The sequence below is a fragment of the Zootoca vivipara genome, chromosome 1 (assembly GCF_963506605.1).
Source record: "Zootoca vivipara chromosome 1, rZooViv1.1, whole genome shotgun sequence".
In the NCBI taxonomy this organism is placed as follows: Eukaryota; Metazoa; Chordata; class Lepidosauria; order Squamata; family Lacertidae; genus Zootoca; species Zootoca vivipara.
In genome coordinates, this window is record NC_083276.1 from 8,134,971 (window position 1) to 8,152,676 (window position 17,706).

Consider the following 17,706-nt stretch of genomic DNA (forward strand, 5'->3'; position numbering starts at 1 on the left):
CGTACCCAACCCAGCAGTTCTCTCTCCCCCTTCCTCTGCGGGCCCATCTCTCCTCTAGCTAGCCAGCCAGCCAGCAAACCTCCTCTCCCTTCGTCGTCGTCTCGTCGTCCCCCCACGCCTTTTTTTCAGACCTGCTCATTCCCGGTGAGCTCATATTTAATTACCTTAATGTTGAGAATGAATAAATAATGCCCCCTGATGAATAGCTTATGGCGCGCGATAAATAATGAAAGGAGCGCCATAACTATGTCTTAAGAGGCTAGGGAGGCAGGGGGGGCGTCTTATTGTTATTTATTCTTTCATTCATTCATTTATTAATCACTACCTTCCTCGGAAATGCGTATATTACTTTTTTTTTCTTTTTCCTATTTTGCATTCAAAGAGGTTAAGCTTAAAAGCGATGCCTTTGGACTGGCACCAGGAATTGTGTTGCAGAAGGCCTCTCTCTGCGTGCAAATTGGTGGGAATTCGAATTATGCCAGGAGCGGGCGCGCGGGAGCGCGTATTCCAATTACATCACGAAAAGCGATGCTCCTGCCGTCAACACAGCCTCCGAACGTAAGGTGATAGAAAGGCCACCCTGTCGACGTCAAGTAATAGGTACTGGAATCGAACCAGCACATATTTCGCCTGTGCAGACGAGTAGGCCTATTTAAAATCCGCGATCCGCTCTGGAACGAACGGTACCGGGCTGAAACACTCCTTCCAACGCGGCCTCAAATAGATGACTCTGGAGTAAGCGTCTCCGGCCCTCTTGCAATCTGACCTGATCGCCGCGTAATTGCGCATCCTGTCCTGGAAGTCAAGCGCGCTGAACTGAGCGCAGGTTATTTCCGAGTGAACTGAAATGCAGTCCCCCCCCCCCTAATGAAGCTCCTGTCCTCAGCATATTAATCAGGGACGTGGACCCCCATCCGTCGAGAGCTCGTCCTCTTAGTAAAAACGCCAATGATTATTATGCTGGATGGTGACTCGGAAACAGCTGTCACTTGAGTTCCATGGGGCTCGCGACCAACTTAGTATGTTATGGGGAGCTGGTGCAACCCTAGTCGGTGTTGGGGGTGGTGTCAGAATTGCCTTACCGTATTTTCCGCACTGCGCGTAGCCACCCGCGCCCTCCCTTGAATTCTGCTAATCCTCATTTTGGTTCAAAAAGCAATTAGGAGGTTCCTCCTGGAGGAGGAAGATGATTTGGGGAAGGGAGTCTCTCCAAACAATTAGAGACAATTAGAGTCTCTCCAAACAAAGGTAATCCATTGTCAGTAGCAAGGGCAGGGCTTGAGATAAGGACAATGAGGGTGAGATAAGCGCAGCAGCAGCGCTGCCAAAAAGGACAAAACGGAGAGCCTTTTTATGAGCTGTACTTATCTTGGAGGCGATAAGTGACCAACAGCGGCGCTTGTGAGGAGAGAATGCTTTTTGAGGTGCATCTAGTCAGGCAGGACTCCCAGAGGTCCGCCAAAAACAACTGCAGAGGGACTGAAGGCCGATGAGCGCCGGGGTAGTCCACGGGGTGCTCTCCAGGTGCTGTTGAACTACAACTCCCACCTGCCTCAGTTTGTCCGGTGGTCATGGATAACGGGAGTTATAGACCGTCAATTTATGGAGGGCGCCGCGTTGGGTACCGCTGGGTTAGGAGAAGGACCGCAGCTCAGTGTCAGAGCATCTGCCTTGCATGCGGGTGCATCTCCAAGAAAGGCTGGGAGAGACTCCTGGACTCCCCAAAACCTGCTGACGCACTATAAGACTGCCCTACGTTCCCACGTTCATAGGGATAACGGTGTTAGTCGGGTTGATGCAGCAAATCTAGGGAGAATGGGGACTTGTTTCGAAGTAAGAGTCCTTAAGCATGGCAGGTGGTCACCCCACACCCCTAAAACCAATCGCGCGTCTATTTGGATCCCACACCTTTGTATTTAGAAGCAAACTCCGGTAGACGTCAGCCGTCCAATTTACAGTATTCCCAACTAGGAACGTGGGGAGCTCTCTTGCCGAGTCAGACCACTGACTGCTGCATCCAGTCTGGCGGCGGCTGTCCATTGTCTCGAGTGGGGGGGGTCTCAGGCAGATGCTCTGCCACCGGGCTACGACGCTTCCCCAACCTCGAGTAATAATAATGCTTTAGCATTTGTATCGCGCTTTTTACTACTTAGGATGCTTCGCGGGCATACGGTAGTTCCAGCGACCGCCCCCCCAATACCCCCTTTGTACAGTATATTGATTCCCCAGCCCCGCTTTTATTTTATTTTTTTGCTTCCGCGTGGTTTGAGCTTCAGCGTTCAGGCGCAATCCTATGAATGCTGGTTGGGACTTAAAACTCCCCGGTGCATGTATAGGATCCCAGTATTAGGCTTACTTTAGCGCTCAAGAAAACACCTATTGGTTTTCATCCGCGGCTCACTAGGTTTGTGAATGTCAGACCTGAGATTTGGTTTTTGTCCTTAGTTGGGCTGATGTTTATATATCCTGACTCTTCCTTCCATCGGAACGTCGTAGAGGTTGGAATCTGTACACGTGTTGCGTTGCTCGCCCACGTCGCTCCTAGTGGGAACGCGAGACCACATTCACACGCACGGCGACGGTGACTATAACTAACCCCGTGAAGTGAGACGTTAGGGGGCGGCTGAGGAAGGCCCGGTTGTCCCTCTCCCGCAGTAGGGGGGCTTGTGACCCCTGTAGAGCCTGCCTAGATCAGAGATATTCGTGGGGGTGACATCCAGAATGCTAGGCTATCAGTTTTTCTTTTCTTTTACGTCGTTTTCTCTCCCCCCCCTTTTACTCGCTGGAATAAAAGGGAAAGCATGCAGGCAGCAGCGTTTGTATACAACTGCTCACCAATAAGTAATACAGTGGAAGAAGATTTAAAATACACCAGGCTTTTCTGCAAGGAATCTCTGTCCGCAGACCCACCGACCCAAAAAGCTCTGGTTACCAGCTTCATAAGACCAGATTGCCCATGGTGACCACCTGGCTGTGTCTGCCACCTCGGCCTCTGGATCCATGCAGTGGGGTTGTCGGAGGGAGGCTTTGCGGGCAGAAGTCCAGGATGATCAAGAGCCCCCGCCAAGAGCGTTGCCAGGACACATTTTGAAGAAACTCGCATTCGCCATCCAAAGACAGCGGTTGCGCCTAAGATCCTTAATTCCACCACAGCCTTAAAATGACCTAACTCGGGTCCGCAGAAAGAAGGCCCACTGCTCCTCGATCTGTTTGCACGCCTCTCTGCGTGTCCCTGTTACGTGTAAATGCATAGGATCCTCTTCGTTCCCGAAAACGGCTGCGCCGGTCAAACATCCCCTCTGCGTTGGTCTGTCTGCTCTGTGCCTCGGTATTGTGAAGCTACAAGGAAGAGACACCTTCGCGTCCTGCCTTTTGACCGTCAGGTCTGAAAACGGGGCCGGATTCTCTTTTGCACATTCGAGAAGCCTATTCGTTTAGGGCTAAATTGAATCCGGTTCTTCTCATCTTTCTGGATCTTGCAGAAAGTGCCCTTAAAGCCAGAGAAAAGGCAGGCCCAAGCGCCGTGGCGGTGCATCACGCACTGGTCACAGACAGTTAAGTAATTTAAGACCATATGGCATAGCTGCCAAGTTTTCCCTTTTCTCGCGAGGAAGCCTATTCAGCATAAGGGAATTTCCCTTAAAAAAAGGGAGAACTTGGCAGCTATGCCATATGGACTTAAAGGCATTAGGTGAGTATTGGGGCGGATCTTTCTCTTTTCGACGACTTCAAGATGTGGGACCCCTCCTGCTCAGTCTGAAAAACGGGGCTTTGGAGGACTTCTGGCCCGCCCCCCCATCTTTCTCTGAAAGCGCCACTGCGTAGGTAGGAGCCACCACTTAGGGGCAGATGGCCCTTCTCTCCCCAATAAAATATTTTGAGGGGGCCAGCTCCCTACAAGTTGATGGACATTGCCAGTCAAATGGTGTATGTGTCTTGTGATCAGCGCCCCCCCCCCATTTTTTTATTCAAGTTGGCACCATTACACCACTTTATGTGGATATAATATGCATATAGAGAGACAATCTCTATCTCCCCTCCCGTCGGCCGGTGCAACTAATTGTCCCACCCGATCTGAGGGCGCTGCCCGCGTGTCTGGTACTTTCCCCCCACTTTATTTTGGTCCTCGTGATGCCTTCAGAGAAGCTGCTGCAGTGAATGTCCTGCCAGCAAAAAAATGTCTCCACTTGGAACGGACTTCTTATTGACAAGGCAGCTGCGTGGGGACCGGAACGGGACTCTTTAGAAAGGCCTCTCTCTCTCTCTCTCTCTCTCTCTCTCTCTCTCTCTCTCTCTCTCTCTCTCTCTCTCTCTCTCTCTCTCTCTCTCTCTCTCTCTCTCTCTCTCTCTCTCCACACACACAAAATTATATGCCCCAACATACCCCAAAGTCTATAACAGATGCGCAAAATATTTTTCCCCTCCTTTTAGCAGAGAGAGGTTGGAAAGCTTCCCCCACCCCGGAAAAAAATGCCTCTCTCAAAGAGGTGTTTGCTAAATGGATGTTTACCGCGGCTAATGCTTTAAAAATAAGGACAGGAGGGATTTGTTTTTTTTTTAAACGGCTTCTTAAAAAAAAAAAAGGCCAAAGGTCTGACAGATTATACCTGCAGGACCGGCGGGCGAGGCGAAAGACAGATCTGAACCAAATTGGTGGAGATAACTCTCTCTCCGGCCTGACAGCTATTTGTCTGCTGCCACCAACCCCCTCAACCCGCTTCCCTCCCCTGGGATCCTTTTCAAACGTCTGAGAAGCAAACACGGGATTTATCATTCTGTAGCTCCGCACTGGACGAGATGAGGATTCTCTTTAAAGGACCGAATATAAATATATCAGCAGAGCCCACAAGCTATCTAGCTGCAGTCGGCTACGAACAGCGCTCTGGATTAAACCCCCCCCCCTCCCTCTGTGTGTGTTGTGTGTTTGTGGATAACCCTCCAACACTTACACCCACATCCCCAAAACATTTGTATCCGGCTCTGCAGAGAATACTTGGCAGTTTAAAGTCAGCTTTTTGGTTTCTTTCCGGGCTGATTTTCGCCTAACTCGTTCAGGACGCAAGAGCGGTGTTCCTTGCGAGTAAACAATTTCAATGTCGTTTTGCGCTCAGTTAAGTCTCATTTCTATTGCAAATCATTCTGTTTCTGCTGCAATCGCCGACGAGCCACAAAAAGTTATATTTGTTTCCGAATGCGGAGATTAAATAATTCGCTTTTATAAACAAGGGAACGTAGAGACCAAGAGCTTTCCTGCGCCACAAGGGGCTCTCTAACCTGATGCTTGGAGTCCTGCACCCGAGAGCTAACTGCGGACGGTCATCATCACTTGCTATGTTTTATAAAAACCAGTCCCTTTCACTTCTCCAAATCAGACCGCAAAAAAGGCGGATATGAGAAGCGCATCGCCCTGACGTCCCTCCCGGTGGGTGGTTTGGAGAAAAACCTTTGCGGCGCTGTTGTTTTTCATTGAGCCTTTTCAGAGAAAAGAATTTGCTATAAATAATCATTTGAAACGTCGGGTCACCCGACTGTTGTTTTATTATTCCGCAGGCGCATTTTCCGCGGAGCCTGTTTACAAAAACAGCGTTTCTATGCGCTGCTAAGGAGAATGCGCGCGCGCGCCGACTAGACCCCCTCGCTGGCGTCCACGTGTACGACGCAAACGTCTGAAAGGAGCGAGCCTCCGCGTGGAAGTCCGCGCCTATTCGGCGTGGTCCCGCTCCCTGCTGCTCTCTTGTTCTCCTCAAAGGTAAGTCTAAACGCCTGAAGAGGAGGCAGAGAGGCAGGAAACCATCCACACCTCTGCACGTCTCCGCAGAAGTAGTAGCCTAAGCCCCGCCGAGTCAGGACCAGTGCTCCTATCACAGTGCATGATTAATGGGAAAGTCTGATTAAAAAAAACAACAAATAAAGGAGAGCCTCGGATTCTAAGCATGTTTACTTGGAAGTAAATCCGACTGGCAGGAATTGTTTTCTGCCACGAACATAGTGAGCAATTTCCCCCTGAAATGCAAGTGTCATTAAGATCACACCAGACAAGCTAGTTTAGGTGTAATAGGCTGGAGTGCTTATGAAATATACAAAGTTCCATATAAAATATAAATATTTTAAGCGACAGACACTACTTGGCAGCTGTTTGTGTGCGTGTTCAACACCTTAAGTTATTGCACAAAACAGCTTCTACTTGTGCTATATTAAGACAGTTTACATGCCCCAAAAATCTATTGATATTACCGCCCCATTTAAAGGCTTCTGCCTGACAGTTCAATCCTATACATGCTTAGCCACTGTGTGAACTGGGACATTTACTCTCAGGTAAGTGTGGCACAATAACCCCCTTCTAATCAGAAGTCGCATTGAGTTTATTTCCCTCAGGTAAGTACAGGTCAGGGCTGCATCCTTAGTCTCCTCGTCAGATGATGCTAAGCCCAATTTCAACCCAGTGTACCCAGTTTGTGAACAGAGGACTGTTCTATATAAACACACAAACAAACACACACACACATTTTACACGTCGACCCTACTAAGCACACGTAGGGAGGACAAACTCTGTTGAATTCAGGGGAGTTTTCTCCTAAATAAATAAACATCCACAGGATGGGGCGTAAATTTCTTAATGAATGGTCGCTAGATTTTTATTTTTATTTTTTTTAAAAACCCCAGGAACCTCCGTGGGGCGTAAGTGGCAGAATTTTGTGGACAATCCGAAGCCTGTTACCCTCGAAAATCGATTTGCAGCGTGAAATTGAACTGTCCACGGGTATAAGGCACGCATCTGTGGTTTGGGCGGAGTTGGGGGGTGGGGGTGGAAGAGGCTGGCGAGAAATTTGCCCACCTTTCGGGCCTGGTTTCTTCCAAATGCAGAACGTAAACAAGACCTTATTGGTGCGCGGCCTGAGGGAAAGAGCCCAGGGCAGGCTGGTTTCTGGGGAATGATCGGCGCTGCTTCTTAATTAATTAAAGCAGAAAAAAGGATTTGCAGAATGCGGCCAGTTATAAGTGCGGCCAGTAACCCAAAACTCCAGCGATTTCCGACCCTGGAGACGCGAAGGAAACCCAAAACCGAGCCCATTAGCAAATGAGTTTTCTGTCGTGGACGGCTCCGTTCCCATCCACTTGCCGCTCTGAAAAATAGATCACATTTCGTTATCTTTAGTGGGAATCTGCAACGTGATACCGGATCTCACCCTCTCTGAGCTGCTAAGCGCAGAGGAAAGAGAGCGAGAGAGAGACGTAGGGAGGGAGCGAGAGAAAAAAAGAAGGAAAGAAAGGAGGGGTGCGGTGGCTTGGCTTATTTCTAAACAATAAAGGACTTGTCTTCTCTCTCTCACAACCCCTTTAGCTCTCTCTTTTTCCTGCTTTCCTCCCTCTCTGCGCTTCCTCCTCCCCTGAAAAATCAAAACCACTGAAAGAGAAGAGGGGCGCTATTTTGGAGACGCGTCCACCGCGCCATTGCTGAAAAGCGTTTCGTGAAAAAAGGCGTCTGAAAGGAGCGAGAGGAAGAAAAACCCCGAAGGAGGCTCGAGGGACTGGTTGGCCATCGCTGCCCTCCAGACACCTGTGAAAACAAAGCGGGAGTCACCCTGCGAGCTCTGGAGGAGCCCAGGAAAGAGGGGAGCGTCGCCAGGAAGCCAAGAAGCCCGCGGTGGCTCCTCCAGATGTTTGTGGACCGCAGCGCCGTATCAGGCCCGGCTGGTCAGAGAGGACGGGGAGAAGTGGAGGCTAACAACATCTGAAGGTCCACAGGCTCCACGGCCTTGTAGTGAAAGATGCGCGTTTTCAGCTCTTCCCAAAACTCCCCGCCGTAACGCCATCCCCACGCATTCCGCGCGTCGCGTTTTGCAGTCAAACCACAAGGAAACAGCTCATGGGAGAGGATAGGTTTCTTCCAGAAAGCCAGGGCGTGTACAAGTAGGACTAGGACCTGGGAGAAATCAGGTTTCCTATCCCACTCTTCCATGCAGCTGAGCTTGTGCCAGCCTCTGCCTCTCAGCCTAACCTACCACACAGTGTTGTTGTGGGGATTAAATGAGGAGGGGAACGAACCACCCACGCCACCTTGAGCTCCTTGAAGAAAATGATGGGCTATAAAGATAATTAATAAATGCAATAAATCCCTGCATTGCAGGGGGTTGGACTAGATGACCCTTGGTGTCCCTCCCAACTCTAAGATGATAGGAAATATATGTGTGTGAGAGTGGATGAATGGTTGTGCCCCCCTGTATGTGTTTCAGCGGCGCAAAGGCAGGAAATGAGCGGCTGCTCTGGTTGCAGTCCTCCTGTTCAGACACGTGTTCAGGAACGAACGTCTGAACGAAGTGCGGGAGCCTTCAGGAGCACCGGCTGCCACGCACTCTGGGATACAGAAGGAAGGCTCCCTCGTCGCCACTTATACTAACCGGTAAGGCAGAACAAGCCAGATGTCAGCGCCTAGGGGTGCCAACTTGAATAAAATTTTGGGGCGGCGGGGGGAAAGTACTGCCCCGCTTGCCGGTTCTCCTTAGCTGTGACGTCTGAAGGCAGGTTAAGTTACTTGCCCGAGGACTCATCCCGAGTTCGTGGCAGAGGTGAGGGCTGAACTCGAGAGGCTTCCAAAATCTGTTACCACCACCACCGCTTCACTGAGGTGCTTTCCCCGGTAGCCAGTGGGAAGAAAAGCCCCTGAGGGTTTTCGCATAAATCCCAGGCAACAGCGAACATTTCGGGTTTTTAAAATGAAGCGGGAGCGGCCCCTACAGCAAAAGCCCAACCCCTGTTCCAAGGGGACTTCCTCTTGCCAGAACTCAGGACTGCAACCTTTTTAAACGGGATGTTTAAAAGTAGCCAGTCTCCCGGCTGGAAAGTCAGTATGGAACATCAAAGAATTGTTGGAAGGGACCCGAGGGTCATCTAGTCCAACCCTGCAACGCAGGAATTTCAACTGCCTTATATACTGAATCAGACAATACTGACCAAAGGGGACCAATCCACACTGATTGGCAGCGGCTCGTCAGGCTTCAGGCAGGAGATGCCGCCGGGGATCGAACTGGGCACCTACTGCCCTCCAAGTCCGATCCTAAGCAGGCTGACTTGGGAAGGGAGCCAGTCAGTCCTCAGACAGCCAGGTGGGAGGGGCTGGGGCTTAAATGCCCTGAAATACGAAGCCCTGTGGGTTTGCTTCGCCGGCTGGGGTAGACACCTCTCTCTCCCCACCGGCCCCCATCTCGCCCCATGGTGGCGCCTGGCATCCTGCAGAGGAGGTGCAAGCCGCGTTCGATTAGGGGTTAGACTAGATGACCCTCTGCACCCCTTCCAGCTCTACAATTCTGTGATTCTATAAGATTCTGTGCCTTCGGAAAGCAGCAATGAACCAGCTTCCCTGATGAAAGGGGGACTTAATTTTGGTGTCACTACCCATCTCTCTCTCTCTCTCTCTCTCTCTCTCTCTCACACACACACACACACACACCCCTGAGAAACATGCAAGGCTGCCATTGAAGAGGGTTCCCACGAACTCTCAAAGAAGCAGCGGGCCCCACGATTAAGGTCATGTTGCATACAGAAGTCCGCTCCTGTCTATAGCCATTAAAACGTGTTGTCCCCCTACATGGGTTATAAGTGATCGTGTGATTTCCCTTCCAATCTCTTTTACATCCCTAAACCTAAAAACGTTTCCTTTTGGAATCGCTCCCCTCCCACTGAAATCTTGTTTTACTTCCGTGCACAGGAACCAGGGCACGATCCAGCCATATCGCTCTCGCTCTCTCTCGGAAGTGTATATATTAGGGGGGGGCTTCATTTTCCCTGCAAAATGTCGATATATTCTCATTGATTTCCAGGGGGGCGAGGTCTACACGCGCGCACATTCCAGTCTGTAAAATTAAGTCGCGCTTACCAGGGAAAAGTTCAGCCCCATTGAACACAGTGGGGGGGGGTGTTATTCCTCACAGTCAAATAAATATGCTCGCTCCCCCGCCAGTTTCAAGGAATGTGCTTAAACAGGGCTGGATCCGCGCGTCCTCTGCCTGCCGGAACCGGAGTGAAAACAGGAGCCAGTCCAGATCAAAGGGAGGCTGGAGACGAGCTCCAGAAAACGGGGACGCGGAGACTTGTAGCCCAGGTAATAGTGCACGTGCCTTCCCCACCCGTTGCTTCCCCCCCCCCCCGGCCGCGATTTCCGTCCTCCGCCCACCTTATTCCTCCTCTCTCTTTCTTTCAGAGGTTTAAATCGTCGTGAAAATCAGCCAAGGGCAGCACCAGCGCTCCCGCCTCCTCCTCCTCCTGCGCCACTAATGTACATCCTGGATGCTGAAGTCTGTCTAAGCTAAAAAGAATTTCCTTTTTGGAGGAGAAAAAGCCTCCAGCTCCTTCTGTTCAGAGGAAAGTGCCAGTGATGGTAATGCGGGGTGACACTAAATAAACAGTTAAGTTCGCTTTGGAAAGATGGAGTTCATTATCCAGTGAGCTGCAGTTAAAGCCAGACCAGGCGGGGCCGGTTTGTTTTGGCGCAAAGCGCACAGCAGACTTTCCTCTCTCTCTCTCTCTCTCTCCTCCGATTCCCCCCTCCTGCTCCGCTTCTAAAACATACCACTTCTTCTCCTTCAAACTTTCGTAATTAGGTCATTGGAGGAGGAAGGGGAATTAAAACGGCCGTATTGTAACATAAATGTACAGTTTCAAATAGGTAGATACACAAAATCACCAAATTTTGTGTGACTCCGCTTTTTTTAAAAAGAACTCTGCTTCGAATTAATCCACCATTCCGTTCCGACTTGCCCACGAAGAAGCGGAGATGTTATTCCAGGCGGCGAGTCGCAAAGAGCGTGTGGATCGCGCCTCTGGTCCCGCGCGGCATCCAAGGCATCTTTGGAAGTAAATCCCCCCCACACACACACTGGGAGTGATTTCCCCCACCAAGTGGGGCTTACTTCCGAGTAGACACGCACAGGGCAGGTTGCTCGGTTTCAGTGCTCAATTAGCTTGCGGTGGGAGAAGGAGCCCCATCGAGTTACCGGTAGGTGGGTTTTTCGGAGAAAAACTCATTTGAACTGGAGGGAATACCCAGCCCGATCTCCTCCTATACGTGCTTACTCAAAAGTAAACCCAATTTTAAGAGCCCGTGGAGCGCGCTCTTCCTAGGAAAGCCTGCCAAGGAGTGCAGGGGTTGTAAACATGCGCTTGCTGCTGCAATCCACGCTTATCTGGAGGCAAAGCTCCATTGAACTCAATGGGATTTCTAAATGGAAACACTCGGGACTGCGTTGCAAATTTAAAGGAGACTCTAAATTTTGCCTGGATCGTATCCTACTTCTTCTTTTTTTAAAAAAAGCGACTTCACTCTCGCATCCCGTATGCCAAATTCGTTTACCTGGAAGTAAATTGCCATTGAAAGTAATAGGGTTCGCCTCCAAGTCCGTGCGTTTCCGAATCGGGGCCCCTCTCCGACTTCGCAGCAAGAAAGAAGCCGAAAACTTGTCACCTGAGACAGCAATCCTGTATTTATTGCCTGGAAGTAAGTCCCAGTGAGTTCAACAGGGCTTGCTTCTGAGTAGGCAGGTATAGGATTGCACTGCGTCTCGGCTAAGTTTCCACGCAGTTCAGAGCCTCACCCCACCAGTAGGAAATCTCAACAGAGGCTTAATTAAAATAGCAATCCCCTTTGTGTTTTTTTAAAAGCCTACCTAAAGTCTTCATTCCAACCCCCCAACCCCTTTAATTTATATTTTCTCCACTATAATTTTCCCATAGAACTCTGAAAAGAATTCCAAACCCGGCGGCAACCCCCTTGGCATAGTAAGTGGGTTGTACGGATCTTTTCTACTTTCCTCAAGCACAATTTGCACAACAAGAAAAGAAGAGAGCCGCTCTCGGTAACATAAACCTCTCGGCTTGGAAAAGGAAGAGGGAGAATAAGGAGGAATAAGCTAGAGGCGGAGAGCGGGAGACGCGAAAGAACAATCGCCGGGTGCCCCTCTTTCCGGGTCATTACGGTACTGCTGGTCTCCAATCAATCCTAATGCGATGGCAATTGGAGTCCCCGATGAACGCATCTCAGGTTTCGTGTAATGGCTCTACCACATTTTCCTGGACCTCCTTCTTTAACCTGAGATGCCAGGGGGACGAGTCTCTTTTCAGCTGCTGATTGCTTCAAGATGTGGGGACTTGGGGGTTGGGGGAGGGGAGCGACAAAGTCTTGGGATAGCCAGAAACTGTTTGTTGTTAGTCTAAGCTGTTTATTTAATCAACAGAACAAAGCAGATTTTCTCCCTTCTTCCATTTCTTCCTGCAACGCTCCCTCTCCATCTGTTCGGTATTCGGAATTCTGCCTCCCACTTGAGCTAAGTTTCCAGTTTTATAATATTGGGCTGCTGTCTCTGTTTACTAACAAACAGATCACTTGGAAAGGACTAAGGATTTATTCTAGCCAGAACCAACAAAGGCTGATTATGATTATGATGTTTACAAATCACTTAAGGTCAAAACAGACTTCTAAATGGTTTGCGAAATAATGTTATATATATATATATAAACCAGTTCATACAAACCTTAGAATAGAATCTGCAATAGAATAATCCCATTATTTGACCCCAGAAAATTGTGAAGGTCTTTTATTAGGACTGAGCATGTGCAGAGTGCCTATGCCAGTGGTGGCCCAAGAGGTTTCTGCACTCGAAACCACGCGTCACAATGATTTCTTAATATTTCTTATTTATTTGTTAGACGTATATCCACCCCCGTCCTTGGATCAAGTTACTACAGAAGTTTTTATTTATTTTTGTTCTCTTACATATATAGAATCATAGAGTTGGAAGAGACCACAAGGGCCATCCACTCCCAACCCCCTGCCAAGCATATAAAAAGGAGTGTTCAGATCCCACACTTTCATTGTAAAAACCATGCATTGGGGACTCACATCAGATATTTTTTAAAAAATGATAAGGAATCATACCTATTATGATGTCGATTCAGTATCTGTGGGGTTTCATAGCATGCCAAACTGTACCATACACAGTTAGCCCCATGCAAGGCAAGTAATAAATACATAAAAATCAAAAGAGTTTCAGCAATAAGTACTAGTGTTACTATTATGTCTTTTACTTTGGTCTTCTTTAAACATTTATTTGTCAAAATGATTTACAGTACTTCCCACTTTGAGAAAACATTCCCTCCCCAAAGTGATAAACACATGACAATAATGAAACGGATAAGAAGTGGATTAAAACAGATCAATTAATTTTTTTTTATACTTGCATGTACTTCTGCAGAATGCCAGAATAATACCGGTACCTGCAAAATAATTAATTATCAATGCAAATGTGGGCAGAGAGGCAAGTATGTTTATTGAGGGAGAAGAATGTTTATTTAAATGTGACATGTGGTGAAGAACTTCATTTGTTCCAGTTTCCTTTCTCTTTTTGTTTTATCATTATTTTTTCTTGAATCTATGCTTATCGTAAATATTTTTGTAAAAATAGGGTGGTTTTCTTTGGGGGGGGGGGAATAACAGCGAGTCAAAAGCAAATCGAATATTGATCTCTAGAGAGGGCAGAGGAGAGGGAGACAGACAGCAGCAACATTGAATGCAAGAAGAGAGCAATAGAATCATAGAATCATAGAATCATAGAGTTGGAAGAGACCACAAGGGCCATCCAGTCCAACCCCCTGCCAAGCAGGAAACACCATCAAAGCATTCCTGACAGATGGCTGTCAAGCCTCTGCTTAAAGACCGCCAAAGAAGGAGACTCCACCACACTCCTTGGCAGCAAATTCCACTGCCGAACAGCTCTTACTGTCAGGAAGTTCTTCCTAATGTTTAGGTGGAATTTTCTTTCTTGTAGTTTGAATCCGTTGCTCCGTGTCCGCTTCTCTGGAGCAGCAGAAAACAACCTTTCTCCCTCCTCTATATGACATCCTTTTATATATTTGAACATGGTTATCATATCACCCCTTAACCTTCTCTTCTCCAGGCTAAACATACCCAGCTCCCTAAGCAACAATTAAAAACAACAATTTGTAGAATGGCGGACGGGACTGAAAAGGACAGCTCTTTTCAAAGCAGGAGGAGAGAGAGGCTTCCAACTGGAGGGAATTATACAAGTGTGGTGCCAACACTGAAAAGGGCCTGTCTGATACCGTAGAGCTCAGTGGTACAGCATTTGCTTTGAATGCAGGTTCCAGGTTCAAACCCCAACATCCTCAGGTACAGCTAGCAAACACTCCTTTTTTAAAAATTCTAGGAAGCCAATTGCCCATCAGTGTAGCAGCTGGTCTTGAGCTGGGTGGACCGATGCCTACTAAATCAATGCCTACTGATTTAAAGAGATGCACTGAAATAAAATTAAAAAAAAACCCTGCAGGCATAAAAAGAGTAGCCCTTGCAGAAAAAGGTTCCCCTAGCAATGGCTTCAAATTACTTTCATGGTAGGAAGCACAAAAGGGGGTGCTCATCAAATGACACCAGACTGGGAGGGGCAGCTAATACCGCAGAAGTTATAATCAAGAGGACCTTAACAGACTGGAGAACTGGGCCCAGACTAACAAAATGAATTTCAATGGGGACAATTGTAAGGTTCTGCACTTCGGCAGGAAGAACCAGATGCATAAATAGAAGATGGGGAACACCTTGCTTACTAGTGGGGTGGTGGTGGGGTTATTTAGTTTGTTTTTGTTTTAATTTTGATTATGTATTTTGTGTTTTTATATTGTGATTTTGTCCTGTGAACCGCCCTGAGACCTGCGGGTATAGGGTGGAATAATAATAATAATAATAATAATAATAATAATAATAATATAAGTAAAGGATCTAGGGGTCTTGGTAGACCACAAGCTTAACACGAGTCAACAGTGTGATGCAGCAGCAAAAAAAAGGCAAATGCTATTCTAGGCTGCTATAAAGCTATGGTTTTCCCAGTAGTGATGTATGGAAGTGAGAGCTGGACCATAAAGAAGGCTGATCGCCGAAGAATTGATGCTTTTGAATTATGGTGCTGGAGGAGACTCTTGAGAGTCCCATGGACTGCAAGAAGATCAAACTTATCCATTCTGGTTTTTTAAAAAATATATTTTTATTAATTTTCCAATTAAAACCAATTATATCACATTCATTATTTCAAATTATACACATATATATCAATCAAACCGAATGTTATGCCAAATCATCTAGAAAATTTTTTTTGGGTTCCCATGCTTCAAGAAATTGGGGATTCCTCGCAACCGTCCACTGCCGTCTTTTTTCTAAAGTTCAAATCGTCTCTCCGAGTTCATAATAATCCAGATCTTTCCCTTACAGTCACATAGATGTTTTCCTCTTTCAACCGATTATTTCCCAGCTGCTGAGATAAATGTCAAACAAAATTTCACAAATGTTCTTTCTCCTGTGTGAGTTAATCAGTCCAGCCTCCCCATAAATCTTCTTGGTCTGGAGCGTCCCTATTGCGTCAACTCTCAACACGAAGCAGCGCCATCTTAAAAAAACTCAAATCACTTTCGTTTTCTCTCATAGATTAACGATCTTTATAAAATTTACAGCTTTTCCAGGCAGAAGAACCAGACCTCACACCATGCATAGACTCTTGGTAAATTAATGGATCTCCTTGCCCTATAGCTGAACTTAGCTTCAGGTCGCTGCTCCAATTCAAAGTGCGTCACAACTCATAAATCCTCCGAACGCGTCCAGGCACTCCTCCCATCCAACTAGAGGGGGGCTTTTCTCGTCAGCAACTCCTCATCTTCAAAAAATATACTCAATAACAACAGTTTATAAAGTTCAACTCACACAGTCTTTTGCTTCTCTTTCACTCCAAACAAGCCAGGACATCACGTCTGGGAAGGTACGAAGTAACTCATATGAAAAAAAATTAAAAAGAAAGACTCGCTTCCCTTATCGCTCCGTCCCCATCAATCCTTCTTCCAGATGAAATACAGCCTTTAACTCCTCACCCTCAGCAGCATAGATTTCTCGGCAGTAAACAGCGCTTCTGCCCCTCCTTCTGAAGTATGTCCATAGATTTAAGCCTAATTATCTTCTTTAATCATGGAAATCCCCGCCATGCAGATTAGCGTCCGGGAGTCCTGGCCCTCGTAAGTGCTTCAGCCCAAGCTCCCCCCACTCCATAAACAGTCGGAGTGGGTCTGGGGGCATCGCGGGCCAGCGGCCCCTCTCCGTAACCCCCGGAGAGGGTAGGGGGTTGCCATTTACTCCTCTAGCAACCGCCAAATTCCTTACGAAGGTCAGAGGGATGGAAAACAGGTCCGCCATTCCTGCAGGCGGAAACCGGAACCCAAACTTATCCATTCTGAAGGAAATCAGCCCTAAGTGCTCACTGGAAGGACAGATCGTGAAGCTGAGGCTCCAATACTTTGGCCACCTCATGAGAAGAGAAGAATCCTTGGAAAAAAACCTGATGTTGGGAAAGATGGAGGGCACTAGGAGAAGGGGACGACAGAGGACGAGATGGTTGGACAGTGTTCTTGAAGCTACCAACATGAGTTTGACCAAACTGTGGGAGGCAGTGCAAGACAGGAGTGCCTGGCGTGCTATGGTCCATGGGGTCATGAAGAGTCGGACACGACTAAACGACTAAACAACATTCTAGGCTGCATCAAGAAAAGCATAGTGTCCAGATCAAGGGAAGTAATAGTACCACTATATTCTGCCTTGGTCAGACCACACCTGGAATACTGTGTCCAGTTCTGGGCACCACAATTTAAGGATGTTGACAAGCTAGAACGTGTGAAGAGGAGGGCAACCAAGATGATCAAGGGTCTGGAAACCAAGCCTTATGAGGAGCGCTGGAGAGAGCTGGGTATGTTTAGCTTTGAAAAGAGGCGACTGAGAAGAGATATGATAGCCATCTTCAAATATCTGAAGGGCTGTCACATGGAAGATGGAGCAAGCTTGCTTTCTCCTGCTCCAGAGGGTGGGACCTGAACCTATGTAGTCAAGTTACAAGAAAGGAGATTCTGACTGAACATTAGGACGATCTTCCTGATGGTCAGAGCTGTTCACCAGTGGAACGGATTCCTACAGGAGGTTGTGGACTTTCCCTCATTGGAGGTTGGATGGCCAGCTGTCAGGGACTATTTAGCTGAGATTCCTGCATTGCAGGGGGTTGAGCTAGATGGCCCTTGGGGGTCCCTTCTAACTCTAAAATTCTATGCAATCTATGCTAGGGAGAGGTGCATGTGCTTGCAGGTTTCTTTGTTTCAGGTGCCAAGACAACTGGGCCACGGTTGAGAACTATGCCCACTTGACACTCCACTTTACTAGCAAAACATTAACTATTTAATACACACACACACACACACACACACACACACACACACACACTATATACAAATACATGCACATTTAATTAAGAACATAAAATAGAGGCAGTAGATCTCTGTATGGTTTGAAGTATTGTTTAATTCCTTGACTCTGGCACTAGGAGACAGCATGGAGCACAAGTCTGTGGGCTAAAGAAATTATGGTCAATTTCAATATTCTCACAAGGGTCACACCTTGATTAAAATTCGGTAGGGTTATTGCACATAATCTTTTTTCTACTGGTTAGACCCATTAGTCCTGGCCCAGGGCACATAATGCCTGGCAGGGGGTTGGACTGGATGGCCCTTGTGGTCTCTTCCAACTCTATGATTCTATGATTCTATGAGTCTGGGTTCAAATTCATTCCGGCTTTTAGGCCATGGATGGGAAACCTGGGCCCTTCAGATGTCGTTGGCCAA

At 47.7% G+C, this 17,706-nt stretch overlaps 1 long non-coding RNA gene across 1 annotated transcript; it reads left to right on the top strand.

Annotated features, from left to right (window-relative positions):
- The first annotated feature begins 31 nt into the window (after window positions 1-31).
- LOC118079730 (uncharacterized) lies at window positions 32-12,115 on the top strand. Its single transcript, XR_004691884.2, has 6 exons — window positions 32-144; window positions 5,551-5,749; window positions 7,343-8,401; window positions 9,982-10,099; window positions 10,199-10,402; window positions 11,728-12,115. It is a non-coding gene; the product is annotated as an uncharacterized LOC118079730 (long non-coding RNA).
- Window positions 12,116-17,706: the final 5,591 nt, after the last annotated feature.